The sequence below is a fragment of the Pinus tabuliformis genome, chromosome 4_1 (assembly GCF_031772625.1).
Source record: "Pinus tabuliformis cultivar Carrire ecotype Pingquan chromosome 4_1, CPIR1, whole genome shotgun sequence".
Taxonomy (NCBI): Eukaryota; Viridiplantae; Streptophyta; class Pinopsida; order Pinales; family Pinaceae; genus Pinus; species Pinus tabuliformis.
The window spans coordinates 84,744,585-84,757,967 of record NC_142303.1 but is presented as its reverse complement, the minus strand read 5'-3'; positions in this window follow the sequence as shown (position 1 = coordinate 84,757,967).

Here is a 13,383-nt window from a genome sequence, read left to right as displayed (position 1 = left end):
TTTCCTGAAAATGGTTGATTAGTTATTCTGTGATGTCTTCATGCTGGACTATCCTTTGGCCATTTTAGCTATTGAGGGAAAATATTTTGTTCACCTACCTGTGCTTGAGAATTGTGTGATGGAAGAACTTTGTGTTCCTCTCCCCTTCCTTGAGCCACTAGACTCTAGATTTCTTTTTCCAGAGAATTTCTTCTTGCTTCCGTCATTGTTCCAGGGCCTCTAAGAACCGCCCCTCCTGGGCTGCCAGGTCCTCTGTCCTACCATCAAGAATGATTTTTTGTTGGATATCCATCATTTCTTGCTCCAATACTCGTTTGTGCTTATGGATGTTTCCAAACTTAGAAGTGTTCCAGGCTTTAATATGTTTCTTTAGCTCTTTTAGCTTGAGTTGGAAGGTTTCCATGAGGTTACTGTTTAGTCAATTTAGTGTCCTAAATTGCTACATAAATTATCAATTCGGGTGTCGTAAACTAATGAAGTGTAGTGCACTATATGTGCTAGATAACCCTTTCTTACCTTACTATTTTTAATTTTATGTTGTTTTGGGGTTTTGTTCTTTTGACCTCCTAGAATGCTGCAATGTAATTGAAATTCTAATCTACTACTAAAGTGGGAGTTTAAAAGTACTTTTTAGGTCAAGTTTGGAAGTGGAGTTTCAAGAAGATGAAGACAAAGCTTAATAATTTCCTTGCTTATTGCAATGTTTTCCAAAATATGAGCTCAAAAGACTCTTGAAACTGCTATCTACAAAATTAAAACTTGAATGAGAAAGTGAACGTGCAGCTATCTATATCAAACTAAGAATGAAGTACTAGAAATGAAACTACCACCTCTGCTGTCTATTCTAACTGCAAAATTAAAGTCTAACTACAATTAAACTAAAGGAAAAAGTAAAAGAAAACTTGAAACTGAAAACTAATGATCAGCCAATAATCTCATCCATAAACATAACACTTCGCCAATTAACTTGAAAATCAGTCAGCTAAAGGCTCCGGAAATATCATCTTATAGCATGAGAGAATGACATTAAACTATCTAACTCTACACTAATGAACAACAAGTAAACTCATTTATAAACACAATACTTCGCCAATTAACTTAAATTCAGTCAGCTAAAGGCTCTGGAAATATCAGCTTATAACATGAGGAAATAACATTAAAACTATCTAGCTCTAAACTAGTGAACAACAAGTAAACTCACTTATAAACACAACACTTCGCCAATTAACTTAAATTCAGTCAGCTAAAGGCTCCGGAAATATCAGTTTATAACATGAGTGACTATATTAAGAAAGAAAAGGTACTGAACAACAAGTAAATCTCATTCATAAATTCCATACTTCGCCAATTAGATCTGAAGGTAAACCATCAACTAAAGGCTACGGAAACATGTACTTATGTAATGAGTGTCTATCCTATTGAGCAAAAACATAAAACAACTTGAACTTGGAAACTAAAGAATAGCAGAAGAAGTGAGTCCCAAAAATGCTACTTGATGCAAGTTTAAAACTAAGAAGCTCGAGCATAAACAAATTTAAAGTCCTATTGCTACTCTGAAATGCATCTATCAGGGTTAGTAAAAACAAGTGACAAGCTGCAATACAAATACAATGTTAAAACGATTATGAACATAAACAAAACACAAGCAATATACAAGTTGAACGAAAGAAAATACAAATGGAAATATACAGAAATGAAAAAGAAACCTCAGCCACGCAGGGGCCCTCTGCACAGCCTTGGATTATCAACGCAAATCTACTTCACATGCTCAGGTAGCCATATACGAAAACAAAGTTTTTATATCATGAAAACAGAGAACTGTGTGTCTCTTGATTACAAAAGGAAATCACACTATTTCAACAGTAAAAACATTAACTTGTCTGCGTTCCAAATGCTTGAATTTATAGGAGAAATTGCTAATTGTTTCTAAGAGGAAATTCTTCTACGGTAGACACGTGAATAGGTCATGCATCGAGGATTTAGCCTTCCGGTTGGCACAAACAGTAAATCTCTGCATAGTGGATGTTGGATTTAGTTATGCAGGTGGCAAAACGAATCCTTAGGTTTAGGAACAGGCCTCAGACTCAATTACGTGCCAGAACAGAGTTCTAACTACTGTAGAACTTCTCCGTTGACTCCCCTTTGACTGGGGTCTTTTCCCTTGAATCTGATCAAATGAATAGGACCCTATCCATGTGTTGACATTTCTTGAGCTACCCATGTGGCTCGTTCCTCTTCTCGACACCTGTAACCTACAAAAGTATGAAGATGGCTGCGGAATTGCCAGTTAGCTGCGGAAAGTGGCTACATTCCATAGCTGAGAAACAAAACCTTATCCAAATAACACACATAATAATATGACTTGAAAATCACTAAAATGTACTCTTGGAATCAACATGTAATGACTTTTGATGGCTTAGGATGCACTGGTATGGGAAAACAGAGGAAGAAGGGTGAAAAAAATGCTTGGAAAAGAGGTAGTTTTGGGGCTCAACAGTTATGCCCAGAGACAGAGATCTCCTTCCACCATCCTTCAAGCATTTGGATGAAGTTAGATATTTCAAGCTAGAAGGATTCAAAATGGAAGGGCATGTTCTTTGGAGCCATTCTAAGATCAATTTCTAGTCGAATAGGTTAGTGGTCACATGAGTATAAAGAATTGAAAAAACAATTATTACCTGAAAAAATGAAAACATATTTTCATTTTTTAACAATTTAAAAAACTAAACAAGAGTTAGGACCATCAATAATAATCAATGGAAAATTTGAAATTACTTTAAAAAAATCTGAAAAAGTAAAATACTATTAAGGACTTAAAATTTGAAGGTGTGATGTAGGTTATAGTTCTAGTAGTGGTGCATTGAAGATGAGGTACTAACTACATGATTCACACTAGTCAGTAATGTACTTGGAACATACACTTTCATGTAAGATTTGAACAACAAACATTCATGAATGATCCTAGAGTCCAAGAAAATTTGGTGCAAAAAACGTGGACAAGCGATGCATAACTTCACGAAAAGACATGAATTCAAAAATTTGAATTTTTGAAAATCCAGTATTTTTTAACTTATGTTTAAGGAAAAGAAAAAATTTATATTAAGCTTGCAAACTAGTAGACCTTAGAAATAGAACATAAAAACAACTAAGAGTAATATACTTATATGTAACTCCATGGTGGAGTTGTCATTCTAGTGTGAGGATTTTCCCACATTGGTGTAGAAAAACACACTATTAATTGATTATAAAGCTAATATGAAAGAAATGAATGAAAGGGAGAAACAAAAAACCAATTACTTGAACCTACAAGCAATAAAATATTTAAACTATGAGTTCAATGATTAAACAACATTTAAATAACATATTTGGGGAATAATCAATGTTAGATTTCAATCTAATGGAAGGAAAACAAACAATGTATTCTATTATCTTATGTTGCAACAAGAGGGGTCTAAAATTTTTGTGGGAAGGTCCTTTGAATTCCTTGTACACTTAATCTAAATCTCTAGTGTATTTGGCAGCATGTCCCCTTATGAATTGACCACTTTAAAGGGCAAGAAAATGAAGAGGGAGAGTAAACTAGAAATGGACGAATAGGGATGATGGATTCCTAACTTTTTGATATTATTCATTAAGCATAACTGTATTTTGAATTCCTTCTTCTTAATGCATCTCAATGGTTTCATTTTTAGGAAAAAATGAAACCTCATCTTAAACTAGCTTTCCATGTAAATGTTCACCATTTAGTCATGGGAGTCCATGTGCTTGATGAGACTTAAGGAAGGTCAAAGGACTAGATATTGATGAGATGAGAACTTGAAATTGGTGTATATGCACCCATCACATCATTTAAGCATGTCATGGTTATTTATGAGCCATGGAACAACTTAGTTTTTAGATTTACAAGGGTCACATGACTATCAAACACATATTATTGCAATTAGCACTAGTAATACAAGATATGCCACGTGATCCTAATAATGGCTAATTAGAGCTTTAAATATACTTTGTAGGGTGAAACTAGCCATGAAATCATTTTACGGACGACATTATATGGCTTATACATGAACTAGAGGTGGGTCTAGGTATGACCACCTAAATGCAGGTGAACAAAATTAAGGTGATAATACTCTTATAAACAAACAATTAAAAAAATCAACCTAAGATGGATTGATACTTTTTTATTGCATTGATTTCATATTGTTTCCTTAATTCATAACTTAAAAAAACATTTGATCAAATAAACAAATTACAAATTGAAAACGATTCATTTTGACAACAAAACTTTTCTCTATCAGTACTTTGAATAACAATATATATTAAATAGAAATACATATACTATATTTATTTTATATATAGTAGAGTCAAACTATATAATAATAATTAATTAAAACCTCTTTGATACCTCACTATGTTATAGAAATATTAGTTATGTTTCATGGATAACTAGTTATTTAAATGTCACGAGAATGAAGATTTTTTTTCCTTTTACTAGTTTATGTTTAGGTAGGGGTTAGCCATCATGTTGGGTGGAAGAATGATTTATCCAATAGCTAGATGTTATCACCATGATTCTGTGAGGCTCGATCCAACCAAAACACCCTTTAGGATGGTGTAACCACCACAATTATTTTTTATCCTCAATCTCTCCCCATGAGATTTAAATCTTAAAATAATGTAATCACCAAAATTAACTCCCACCTTTAACCCTTCCACATAAAATTTAAATTTTAAAATAGTGTAATTATAAACGGACGCTTACTCTTAACATTTTTCCATAGAAATTAAACCCCACACAAACTCACTAAAATACTATTAGATACATGAAAAAAATATTCAGTGACTTCTCAAGATAAAAATCTAAAAATCTATTGCAACTTTTTAATAATAATTTATGATTCGCCTTGTAAAATAAAAAATAATAATGGGGTTTGCTTCACTATTGGGAAGAGTGAGTAGTTCTATTTATATTTATATTTGGAGTATTTAAAGGCGTTGTTTAAGGAGGTCACAATTTTGTTGGGATGGCCAAATTTTTGTCACAATGGGGTGATAAATTTTCCAAGAATTCTAACACTAGAAGTGTTTGAATCATTTTTTGACGGTGAAAATGGATTCAACAGCATCAAGAACTGTTGGGGCCCTAAGGCATTGTCTAATGAGGCCACAATTTTGTCTGTATGGCCAAATTCTTGTCGAAATTCGGCGATAATTTTTTCAAGAAATCTAATGCTGGAAGTGTTTGAATCATTTTTCTGATGGAGCTGAATCCAAAAACCCTGGGGCACCCAATGCATTGTCTACCAATGACACAATTTTGCTCGGATGGTCAAATTCTTGTAGGAATCTGGCCGTAATTTTTCAAAAAATTTAATGCTGAAAAGTTTGAATAATTTATCTGATAATGAAAATGGATTCAACACCTTCAAAAATCCAGAAACACCCAAAATCCTGAAACTTCACACTTATAACTAAGATTTCAAAAAATTCCTACCAAAATTTCTTAAAATCTTACCTAAATTTCCATTCTTTTCCGAACTAAATTGAAACCTCGTAAAACTCCGGCGAGTATTCAAACACTTTAACGTCCAAATCCATGAAATCGTTGACTTTAATTAACGCGTTTTCGTATTCCAAATTCCAACTTTCTGATATTTCTTTAAAATTTAGCCAAAATGTGTGAATCATTATACATCTTTCTAAAGACCGCAGGATGAGTTTATCCTTACGACATCATTACATTTAGCGTAAATTGCTTTACATGGAAGACCGAATCATGAAAAGGACGACAGAAAAGGATGCGATGGTGGTGACGCTCAGAGCGATGAGTATGTTTTTTATTTAAATTTTATAATTTTGGATGATATTATTATTTTTAAATTTTATCATGGAAAGTTAAATGGTAGAGGATGATTTTTGTTTAGTAAACTTATAGCCATTTCCCCAAGCAAAAGTTTAGACACTTATGTTGCACCATGTCTTTCAAGTTGATAGGCTCATTATACCTATGTAGAGAATGTGACACTTATGTTGCACCATGACCATCAAGTTGAGGGACTCATTATACCTATGTAGAGAATGTTGTGATATGTTTCACCGTGACTATCAAGTTGAGAGGCTCATCATACCTATGTAGAGAATGTTGTATATAATCACAATTGAAGAGAAAATTTTAAAGGATATATAATGTGTGATGATTAATTTGAATCATATTTTCCATTTAAAATCTTAATGTTTATATACCCCGATGGGGGTGTGGAAAAACACGAAGAGGGGGAGGTTTGCTATCCCACTGTCTCTCACAACATTAAAGAGGGGGGCTGGTGTGCCATTTTTGCCAATGCAATCACACATATTACAAGCCTCAACCTCAAAGCAAATTAATATGGAAACCTCTGAGCCCTTAGTGTTTTCCTACCCAACTCATCGCTGACCCGACCTTTTCTGCCATATTCGCATCCACTCCAAGACATTGGTGGGATTCCCCCCTGCAAAGCTTGGCCTTTCATCAATTCTATGACAGAAAGACCAATCCCTCTTGGCCTAGACCCCCATAGTCCTAGTTCTACTACAAGGAGGATAACTTGTATATTTGGTGCGCTCTCAGGGGAGAATGTGCCGAGAAGGAGAGTTATCCAGTGGTGTGGAGGGTAGCAACTGTTATGAACAATGCTTGGAGAAAACATGCCACCAACAACTCATTAAACTCTAATCTAGCAAAGACCTTCAATTGTTATAGTCTGGCTATTTATATATCTTGGAATTAAAAGTATTGTGGGTGGCTCTGTTAAGTTAGATTTTCTGGGTATAATTTGGGTTTTTTTGTCACCTTCAATTCCTAGAGTTATCCCCCAATGTTTTCCTCTATCCAACCATTTCATTGCCAATTCCTCTAGTTAGTTTGGGATCTGCTCTTCACTCTACACTCTACCCTATTCAAGTTAACCTCTTACTAGTTCATTAGCTCTCATCACTTTTTGGATTTTATCAACTCTAGATTCGGTCCTTATCTAGGTGTCATGCCAAGGTACAGGATGCACTCACAACGTGGGTATGGGGGTTGTGGCTCCTTGAGCAGATCCAAAGCCCAGTTTGTTGAAATATTCCACTCTATCACTCCACTCAAAATTCAAGAAGAACTTCAACAATTGGAAGCCCTGACCACTGTTGACTATCAAGCTTATTTAGATTATGATATTCAAGTTGAATTTATTGGTTGGGTCCCTAACCCTAGCCATTCTAGGGGATGACAAAGTCAATACATTAACTCTATCACCCTTCACTAACAAATGAAAGCTCTGCGAAGATGAGTCCTAAAAGAAAAACATGAGGACTACAACAAGATTATTTCCCTCCTCAATGAAATCCAAGGGGTTTAATTCCACCAACGCTCTTGTTTGGTCAGCCTAGATGCCTATCTGGTACATATTGAGGGACAACTTCAATGTGTGTCTTAGTCTCTAGCAAGGCCCAAGCGCGTAAGATCCAGCCCCAAGAAATTCTCTAGCTAACAGATGAATGCACAAGTCAAATGTTTTACATTTTTTATTAAGAAACTTTCTTTTTATTTTCATAGATGGATGGATGGCCAGCTCCACCTAGCGAATTATATGTAACAATTTTTAACTATGTACCCAAACATATGCCTAGGCATAGGGTAGCTCATACAATAGCTTTAATTTTGATTATTTTGATGGACATAAGATTGGTAAGATGCCTCATTGTCACTAGTCTAGTTTCCCTTGCAACATGCCATAATAGTGAATAGGCAAAGTGTTGAGCTTTGTACACTAGTTTTATGATATAATAGAAAAAATAATTAAAAAGATCTTAAGGTTTATATATTTTCCTTCAAAACACACACGCACGCACAAACACACACATATATATAGGTTTTTAATTTATGAACAAATTATATTTTGGCATAATAATAATTGGTTTTGCTAATGGCTTAAAGTTTTATTAACATAATTGGATTTTGAGGATTTCTTTTTGTAAGGTGGTCAAGGTTCAAAAATCGTAATTTTTAAGAGGAGAGATTAAAAAAACTATCTATGTTAAGGGTTGGTGTGACCCAAGTTTGGTGTCATTCCTGGTTGATTTTGAGAATTTAGATGCTTATGATTCACAATTTCTTAGACCCCAAGCTAGTTTTGCATGTCACAAACACTTTAACCACCAAAAAATGATTTACTAGAAATAAATATGTCAAGTCTCGTCGTGGGATGACATGATGGTTGTCTCAATGCGATGTATCCCCTCCAATTGGTTTCAAATCCCACAAGGGGACACCATGGTTTGTCATAGTAAGGCTAGAAAGATAGACGTCTCGTTGAAGTCTGGGATCTTGGCTCCAATTTTCAGTAGCCTTCGTCCTATGCTAAACTATGTGTTTTTGATATATATAACTTGAGTTGTTACCTATATAAGAAAGTTGCTAGTTTTCCATAAACCATTTTCCTTAAGAAAAACACACACACATTAAAAATTTAAATAAAAATATCAACAATTTTGCTTATAACTACTCATACTATATATATTATTTTTAAATATATAAATAATTCTTACTTAAATAAGGTTTTATTAAACTATAATTTTTTTAAATAATAATTTTGCATATATAAATATTAAAAATAATTCTTAAACGTCAGCCATTTTCATAACAATAACTTACTTTATATACATTCTCATTATTACACACGTTTTCAATGCTTTCCCTGAGAATCAATGAAGAAACATATCCCAATCTTTCCATTCCCAACAAAAAGAAAATTTCACTTTAAAATTTCAAAATTGTAATAAGATCAATGTGGACCACCACATACATAAATGGATTTTTTTGGCCAATATTATATTTATGGGATTTTAAACATTTAATGTTGTTAAGGTTGGTTACTCTTCTAAGATGTTTCACAATTTAATATAAAAGAGATGGTGTTATGTTATATAATATTATGTTTTCTTGTTTTAGTTTCATATATAAAATAAAGGGTGAAAATTTAAAATCTTTTAACTATAACATGAAGATTTTTTGAGATTTTCGTTACTTCTATTGTTTTATATGGATGTGAAGTTTAGGGTTGCAGTATATTTATAGAGCTATGGAGAAAGATTGAGATGATCCAAAAACAATTCATAACTTATAACCTTAAAATCAAGGAAAATACTCCCTATCCTATCCTCTTGATCGAAGTGGGTCTGTCCCCCATTGAAAGTATGACTATATTTAGATATCTGATGTATAAGGAGAAGCTTTACAACATGGAATCCAAGAGGCTCCAAAAATTGCTTCTAACTTTGGTCAAAACCCCCACCTGCACCTCAAGTACGGGTGGCATAAGGATGCCCAGTCTTGGTTCAATCTTTGGGGGATTAAGGAGGAGATCATCATGTGAAGCAAGGATAATATCAAAGATACTATTACCTCCAATTTTAAGGACAAGATGTGGGATGGTAAGGAGCTGGAGGGTAAAAGGAAGCTAAGATACTATAAGGAGGTGATCAACCCCACCCTTGATAACCATAATTATCTCTCTATGTTGACCAACACTAAGAAGAAAATGAACATCGCTAGGATAAGAACTAATTCCCATGAGCTTCGAAGTGAGATCGAGCAGTGGTATACTCCCAAGGCTCCCTTGGACGATAGAATCTGTTAGATTTGTGATACTAAGAAGGTGGAAGATGAAAAACACTTCATTTTAGACTGCCCGACTCTTGCCCGCATCCACTCTCAATTCCCTATCATCAACCACACCTACAATCTTCTTGACTTGTTAAGCCAACCCAACTATAACCATCTTGGAGCGCATCTTTCCCTTCTCCTTGAACACATAAACAAGATTTTGAAGAATGACAATTAGACCTTATTCTTTTTTTTGAGTTCTGATAGACCACATTGGTCTTAGTAGATGTTAATTATCATCATCATCATCATTAATTTTTTATTTAAGATTTTTTCTAGTAAATTATATTTTATTTTTTCGGATTGATATATTTCGAACCACTAAATGTGGTTCATTATCAAGACATTAAAGGAAAATAATAAAAGATTTAATATGAATATTACATAATTTATAAAATAATTAATATAAACCTTAAAAAGTAATGAATATAAAAAAGAATGGCTAAGTTTATTCTTAACTTTAATAAAATATTGTTTATAATACTAGGTTATATATATATATATATGTATATGAAGAAGTTGATGCCGTCTTCATTATATCATTATATATAATGGATAGTGATTTACTTATATTTCATTTATTGATATTTTTTTAAATTTTCACGTCATTAATAACATTTAATTAAAATTTTTAATATATATATATATATATATATATATATCCATTTTATTGATTTTTCCATAAATCTACAAACAGTTTTGATTTTTCTATAAAATAACTAATAGTTCTAATAATAATTTTTCCATAATTAAGAATGGAGAATTTGATTTTTTACATGGCTAATTATTGCTTCAAGAGACTCTCTAGCTCACTCTGGAAGAGATTATGTAAACATTTTGACTCGATAAAGTAAAAATAAAATAAAATAAATAATTTAACATATATAAGTTTTAATCTTTTCAACTAGTTTGGTTTTTTAACTCATTGACAACCCGTGGTTTTGCCCATGGTATTTGTTATCATGAAGCATTTTTAAAGACTTGAGCAAATCCATTATGGAATATAAGAGTAGTGTAATCCATTTCTATATATGATCCAGGCAAGCACAACATACTCACTATATGCAAAATATGTAAGTTTTAATCTTTTCAACTAGTTTAGATTTTTTGTAAGGAAATCTTGTTTTCTCAAGGATTCATTTATTTGACTTGAATTGATATTAATGAATTTTATGTAATGTATGCAGGTTGTTTGTGACTATGAAGCTACCAAGTTGTTAAATGGGAAAGTTGTAGCCAAAGGAGAGGAGAGGTCATGAAGCACTATAAATTGTACTTGTGAGTTAATTTGAATGTATTTATTTCTAAAGTCACATTTATTCATAAAATTTCAATGGTTGCATAAGATTGAAAATATGCTTTAAAATCATAGTAATTTATTTTTAATTTGAATTTATGTATTTCTAAAGTCACGTTTATTCATAAAAAAATTAATGGCTGCGTGAGAGTGAAAGTATGCCTTAAAATCATAGTAAATAATTTAACAAGATAAATATTATTTTTCAGTAATAATTCATAATTATTATACTCATAATTTGAATTTATTTATTTATGAAATCACATTTATTCATAAAATTTTAATGGTTGCTTAAGACTAAAACTATGCTTTAAAATCATAGTCAACGAGTTTTAATTTGAATTTTTTTTTTTGCTAATTCACATTTATTCATAAAACATTAATGGCTGCCTAAGACTGAAAGTACGTTTTAAAATAATAGTAAATGAGTTTTAATTTGAATTTGTTTATTTCTAATTCATATTTATTCCTAAAAAATAATGGTTGCATAACTTTGAAGTGCGTTTTAAAATCATAGTAAATGAGTTTTAATTTGAATTTGTTTATTTCTAATTCACATTTATTCCTAAAAAAATTATGGTTGCATAACTCTAGAAGTATGCTATAAAATCATAGTAAATAATCTAATAAGAAAAAGATAATTATTCAATAATTAGAGTTAAATCATAATTTTAACTTATTTTTTATTATTAATAAATAATAAAAATAATTAGTATTTGATGTGGAATTCTATTTTTCTCCTCTTAATGCACATAGGAAATTTTTCTTGCCTTACGGAAAAGAAAAAGAGCACTCACAGTTCACTAAATTAAATATATAGTAAAAAAATAACTTTTTATGATAAAAAAAAAAAAAACCTATTTGATATTTTTAAAATAATATAAAGCATAGACATATATTTTATTGTCAAGCTATAATTAAAAATTTTACGAGGACAAAACACAAAACTTATACTACCAAAAAAATGTTTTTATAATCAAACCTCATGTGTAGGGAAATTTTAAAAGGAAATCCATCATAAAAAATTTTCTTTATGGATAGGAGTGACCATCAAGTTTACCATTTTATGGATCATTGAGTTGGAAATGCACTATAAAGCATTACATGTGAAATTTCAAATTCAAAATTTAAATGATCATAACTAAAATAGAAATATAAATTGAAATAAGACAAAGAAAAAGAAAAAGAAATAGAAATTAGTGTTTACACTAAAATCAATGCATTAAAAATTGATATCTACATTAAAATCAACAATTATATATATATATATATATATATATATATATATATATGGAATTGAAATTAACATGTGCATTGAAATCAATACATTAAAAATTGACATAACTAGTGAAATAGTACATTTTAAAGTCAATGGAAATTGAATATAAATTATTATTGAAATAAAAATAAATTGAAATTAAAATTGGTATATAAAAATAATCACTCTATAGAATTAAAACCTCAATCAATTGGAAGAAAATTATCAATGCAAATAAAACCAACTAGACATTTAAAAAATGCATATACATTGAAATCCATGCGTTCACTAACTTTCCTAAATACATTGAAATCCATGCGTTCACTAACTTTCCTAACAAATAACATTTTAAAATAATTAACCATCTTCATAGAATTAAAACTTTAATTAATAATAAAGAAATTATCACTCCATAGAATTGAAACCTTAATCAATTAGAAGAAAATTATCACTCATTATTAAAAGGAACACATGTAGAACTCTCATTATTAAAAGAACAAGCAGAACTTAATCAATAGGAAGAAAATTATCACACTTTATCATAAAACAAACCAAAAAAAATATAAATTTTAATTTACTTTATATATATTTTTAAATTCAAATTCCTTCATTATTTCAAATTATTTTTATACTTATTTTATAGTTTTTAAAATTATAATAATCCTAGATTTGAGGGTTCTACAATCTTAGTTTTATTTGGAATTTGTGTGTGAATCTATCATATAAGAATTTTTTTAAAGAATTTATCACATAGAAAAGTTGGAGCTATAGATATTTCAAACTTACATATAAAATTTATTATAAGAACTATTCTAAAATAATATAAAATACATATTTTTGTTTGTGAATTAGTGATATAAGAATTTGGAGTTATAGATGTTTTGAACCTACTTATAAGATTTATTATAATAATTATTCTAAAATAATATAAAATACACAATTTTTTTGTTATTTAAAAATTAAAATATAATGTCAAAATAATCACTATAAAAATTCATGGATTTTAACTATTAATTCACTCCAAATTTCTATTATTTTAAAACTATTAATAATTAAAAATAATAACCTATGGAATATGTTTTGAATGGATAATCACTTGAAAAGACAAATTATTTTAATAAATTTCATATTAAGGAATGGTTA